Raw genomic sequence first — 6,280 nt, 5'->3', positions numbered from 1 at the left:
AGGGGAAGGGGCGGAGGGAGGGAGGGGAAGAGAGAGAGATGTGAGGGAGACACATCAATTGGTTGCCTCTGGCAAAATTGGGGCACCTGCATCAAACCTGCAACCCATTCCCAGCCAGTGTGGCTCAGTGGTTGAGCATCCACCCCTGAACCAAGAGGTCACAGTTGGAATCCCCTTCAGGGCACATGCCCAGGTTTCAGGCTCTATCCGCAGTAGGGGGCATGCGGGAGACAGTTGATTAATGATTATCTCATCATTGATGCTTCTATCCCTATCTCCCTCTCCTTTTCTATCTCTGAAATCAATAAAATTTAGTGCCTGGTGCACTAAATTTGTGGTCCCTCAGCCCGGCCTGCAACCTTTTGCAATCCGGGACACCTCAGGGGATGTCCAATTGCTGGTTTAGGCCCTATCACTGCAGGATCAGGTCTAAATTAGCAGTTAGACATCCCTCTTGACTCTTTTAACATCTCAATGGAACAATATTTCTAAAAGATGGTATGCAGTGTAAATCATTATTCTGAAGCAACTAGAGGCCCAGCTCATGAAATCATGCATGGGTAGGGTCCCTAGGCCTAGCCTGTGATCAGGGCCATCTTCCACCAGCTCACCAGTCCCCAGTCCGGCCCACTGCCGTCACCCAACCTGGTTCCTCCAGCGATCAAAGAACAGCCCACTCTGCCTTAGGTGTCTTGTGCCATCAAAGGGCACCTGGCTCTTTGCTCCCTTTAAAGAAGTAAAATAAACGCCCTCTCTCTGTACCTGTCTCTTCTCTCCCTTGTGAATCCTTTCACAGCCAGTTCACCAGCCAAAACCTTGACAATGATTTGGGAAACTCAACCAGTAAGGGCTATGCCTGTGGGAGGAGGTGCAGGGAACCAGGGCTGCTGCCTTATTCCTGATCCTCCCTCCCTCCCTCCCTCCCTCCCTCTGTCCCTGCACTAGTCCAGCTGCCTGGCTCAACCCCTCCCCCAAAGTGGAACCACTCCCACTCAGCTCAGGCTCTGGCCCCACCCATCCTGCAGGGAGGAGCATGCGCAGACCCAGAAGCAGCTGTGGGAGTAGGGAGGTGGTGGGTTCTTTCCCAGGAGGGTGTTTGTGCTTTAAAGCTGATGTTGCACATCCACCTCCCAGCAGTGAAGGCTGAGGGTCGCTGCAGGCACTGAAATCCTTGTTGAAGCCCCCTCTCCAGAGCTTCTCACAGCAGCGAGTCCCGTGTCCCCGGAGGCTGCGCAGAAGAGGCCCCACCTTCCTTTCGGAAGGAACTGAGGATCAATTGGAGCCTGTGGGCGGGGGAAGGGACCAAGAGGTCTGCCTTCCACCCACTCACCAGTCCCCAGTCCTGCCCCACCGCCACACAGCCAGGTTCCCGTGGTTCCCCGTTGGCCATCCAGCCATCAGAGCCTGCAGGCTGGGGGGAGGGGCTGAGAGGTGGTCAATGCACCTCATAGCGACTGGTAAATCAGTCGTTCTGGTCATTACACTGTTATGATCGTTGGCCTTTTATTATATAGGATAATTATTAAATGTTTCAAAGCTATGCAACGTTAAACGGGGAATGTTCACTTCCTAATCATTTGAGGAACAAAATTATTCTAAGTGTAAATGCTGAATATTTTTTACTATATTGAGGGCAATCTTCTTAGAAGACTTCAGTGTTAATTGTCAGCAACTTCACTTGCTATTCTAAGAAGTAGAATCAAACTTCAATTAAGAAACCAGAACCTGTGAAAATGAAAAGATTGGGTGATAAATGCTTCCCCATTTCTAGCAACTATTGTATTTTCTCTTTCACTCAAACAAGGAAGAAGCAGGCAAATCTCCAAAGCTGAGCTCTTTGGGGTGAGATTTTCCTCACAACTCCACACCTAATTATCTGTGAGTTCCATCAGCGGAGATGCTCAAGGTACTGCTTATTGAAACTGACCTGGTAGGCATCCCAGGTCTTAAGAATGAATGAATAAATAACTTTGCTGAATGCTGCTGAATATGTGATAATGCAATTAGTATTCCTGCCAAAAGAATTGAAAATGAGATGTTGCCTCTCTAGGGACTTTTGTACTTCTCTGTAAATAGTTCCTCTTATAATGCGCAAGATACATACGAGCTAAGCAAAAAGTTCACTCTAAATTAAAGTGCTATTATGCTACAGATGATGTGGATGAAGGGCTTACTGAATTGTCACTCCCAGATTGACAGGGGAAAGCCATCTTTTACAGATTGTCTAAGCACATTGAGCCCCAAAGGCATTTGGTTTCTTCAAAGGACAAAAAAAGCCATTTGGGTTAGAAATAATCCACCAGGGGAACACAACAGCGACCCATTGCTAGCATCTTCATGACTATAAAAATAAACATAAAATTTTATTTGATACGAAGCAGAAGGAAAACAAACTGTTTGAGATAAAGTACTTTCTTCTAGATTTCTAAACGAGCATTTTTTTTAAATGTGGTTTCAAAATTATCTCAGATTGCTGCCTTGATTTGTTAAAACATTAAGGCATTTACCATATTGGCACCAAATCAAGTCAATCTAATCAATTTCCCCTTGGATACTTCAGTAACTTAGAATTTAAATGTTAATCAGTTCCATTTGGATTATTTACATACAGGTGCATAGGAAATAATCTAATGGATTGTTGTCCAATATTTGCTAGCTAAAACTGCAAAGACAAGAATTATATTTTCTTTCTTCCAGAGCATTTGCAAAGGATGAGTGAACTTCCTTCAGACTCAGCAGGATTTCCTCAGGCTGGCTGTGTTTCAACTCAAAATGATTTCCTCCTCACAAATAAACATACGGATGCCAGTTTACCTCTCACTAACAACAAGAATAGAGATGTATGTCTCATGGCTAAAGTCTCAAATCAGGAAAACATCTAGAGAGCAGCTGCTAGTAGGTTCAGTCCCTTTAATGGAATCACTAGAAACTAAAATAAACAGAGGAGAGCAGATCAAACATTGCACTAGGAATCAGAATAGTTGGTCTAGGGTTGCCACTAACAAGTTTTGTGACTCTGAGCTTCAGTTTCCACCTGTGTAAATGAAAATAGTTTGAATTGGTTGCTCCTTTATGTACTCAAATGTATTGAGTGCTTGCAATTTTCCGGTTACTGTGATAGCGACTGGGATTCCTATTGGAAAATCGCCTCATGGAACCTGCACCCTGATATGATGAAGTAGGCTTTCTGGGCCTTTTTTGTTTAAATTGACACCATCTTGGTTTATTACTCTTAAAACTGACTGTGAAGAAAACATGACTTTAAGTAACTTGAACTACTCCTTTAAAACTTACAAAGCTAAGTACATATGAATAATTAATGAATTTATAAAGATTCGCCTATTTTCAGTATCTGTGACTTTTATTAACAGAAGATTCTATATCATTTAAAAACTAGAGGCCCGGTGCACAAAATTCATGCATGGGTAGGTAGGGTCCCTAGGCCTGCCTGGCAATCAGGGCCGATCGGGGACTTCTGACTGCCAGCTAGGGCCTCCCTTCCCCAGCTGCTGGCTGCTGGCTGGGAATTCCCTTCATCCCACGCTGCCCCCTGGTGGTCAGCACATGTCATAGCAGCAATAGAACTGGTCTCCCGGTTGAACTTCTGTGGGGACACTTTGCATATTAGCCTTATATATTTAGAGACTAGAGGCCTGGTGCACGAATTTGTGCACCAGTAGGGTTCCTCCACCTGGCCTTCAGGATTGGGCTGAACCTGGCTCTCCGACATCCCTGAGGGGTCCCAGATTGCAAGAGGATGCAGGCCAGGCCGAGGAACCCCACCAGTGCGTGATCGGGGTTGGGGAAGGATGCAGAAGAACCGCCAGCTGGGGAGGGAATGCAGCAGGGCTCCAGGGCATGTCCAGCCCATCATGCTCAGTCCCTGTTGGCCGTACCCCAGCAGCAAGCATACCTACCTGTCAGAGCATCTGCCCCCTGGTGGTCAGTGCATGTCATAGCAAGTGGTTGAGTTGCCTTAGCATATTATTAGCATATTATGCTTTGATTGGTTGAACGGATGACCAGACAACCAGGCACTTAGTATATTAGGCTTTTATTATATAGGATGGCTTCCAATTTTGGAGATGAGCTGATCACTAATTATTTTATAGATGTTAGTAAAACTTACCTGAATAGAGAGCACTATTCATTTTTTTTAAGTCTTGGTTCCCAGTAACATGATTTTTCTGTACTTAGATTGCTTTCTCTTGCTAATCTTTATTCCTCTTAAACCAACCTTCTCTTGTTTTTCCAGGAAATTTGCTACTTCCTACAGAAATATCTGTCTAATAATGTTAGCTTCCATTTAAAAAAGCGAGCAGCTACTATTTTGGGGACTTTATTCGTTTTTTAATTTTATTCAATTATACTTGACATTCAATATTATGTTAGTTTCAGGTGAACTGGGTAGTGGTTAGACAATAATATACTTTACAAAGTGATGCCCCAAGTACCTCTAATATCCACCTGTCCCCATACATAGTTATTATAATATTATTGACTATAATCACTATGTTGTATTTTACGTTGCCATGACTATTTTGTAACTGCCTATTTGTACTTCTTAATCCCTTCATCTTTGAACCTAGCACCCAAACCTCTCTCCCACCTGGCAACTGATTGTTTATTGAGCAATTACATGCAAGAGACACTGAACTAGACTCTATATACTAGTACATGCTCTGTCCTTAGATTTCCATAGTCCTAATGTTGTTATTCATCTTATTCATTCATTCCTTTATTTATTAACTGATTCATTTGTTAATTTATTGCTTCATTTTTTTACATTTAAATTTAATGGGGTGACATTGGTTAATAAGATTATATAGGTTTCAGTATACATTTCTGTGATACATGTTCTTTATATTGCATTGTGTGCTCACCACCCATAGTCAAATCATCTTCTGTCACCATATATTTGGTCCCCTTTATCCTTTATTAGTCCACAGCCCCCTTCCCTCTGGTAACCGCCATGCTGTTGTCTGTGTCTATGAGTTTCAGTTTTATATCCCACATATGAGTGAAATCATGTTTCTTAGCTTTATTTAATGCATGTTTCTCCCTCCTTCCTTCCTTCCTTCCTTCCTTCCTTCCTTCCTTCCTTCCTTTCTTCCTTCCTTCCTTCCTTCCTTTCCTCCTTCCCTTAGTCTTTTCTTTTTTCTTCCAGAAACATCTATTTATTGTAATAACATTTATTGTGAACTTCATATTACTCATCTTAAAAGTATTAGTATTTAAGAGATTAGTGTTGGAAGGTATACCATCCTATATAATAAAAAGCCAGTGACCATACGACCTGAACGCTCAACCAGTCACTATCGGTATGAAGTGCATTGACCACTTCTTGGTCCTCCCCCTCACCTCCCTCTGGCCCGCTGGCTCCGATAGCAGCATGGTGAACAGGGAACCACAGAACTGGGTGGGTGGCAGCAGGGTGGGACTGGGGACTGGCGAGCGGGCAGAATTCTGCTGGACCTCTTGGTCCCTCCCCCACCCTGGGCCCACAGGCTCCGATTACAGCATGGTGAATGGGGAACCACGGGGAACTGGGTAGGTGGTGGCGAGGCAGGACTGGGGACTGGCAAGTGGGTGGAAGATGGCCCTGACTATAATCACTATGTTGTATTTTACGTTGCCATGACTATTTTGTAACTGCCTATTTGTACTTCTTAATCCCTTCATCTTTGAACCTAGCACCCAAACCTCTCTCCCACCTGGCAACTGATTGTTTATTGAGCAATTACATGCAAGAGACACTGAACTAGACTCTATATACTAGTACATGCTCTGTCCTTAGATTTCCATAGTCCTAATGTTGTTATTCATCTTATTCATTCATTCCTTTATTTATTAACTGATTCATTTGTTAATTTATTGCTTCATTTTTTTACATTTAAATTTAATGGGGTGACATTGGTTAATAAGATTATATAGGTTTCAGTATACATTTCTGTGATACATGTTCTTTATATTGCATTGTGTGCTCACCACCCATAGTCAAATCATCTTCTGTCACCATATATTTGGTCCCCTTTATCCTTTATTAGTCCACAGCCCCCTTCCCTCTGGTAACCGCCATGCTGTTGTCTGTGTCTATGAGTTTCAGTTTTATATCCCACATATGAGTGAAATCATGTTTCTTAGCTTTATTTAATGCATGTTTTTGATCATTTATCATGTGTGTAGCATTATCCTAAGTGCTGGAGATACAGCAATGAGAAAAACAGTTTCTGCCTTCACCATGAGTCTAGCTTCCAGATAGATGACAAGTTTTTAGAAA

Source organism: Myotis davidii, unplaced genomic scaffold (genome assembly GCF_000327345.1).
Source record: "Myotis davidii unplaced genomic scaffold, ASM32734v1 scaffold206, whole genome shotgun sequence".
In the NCBI taxonomy this organism is placed as follows: Eukaryota; Metazoa; Chordata; class Mammalia; order Chiroptera; family Vespertilionidae; genus Myotis; species Myotis davidii.
Note: the sequence above shows the minus strand (reverse complement) of the source record.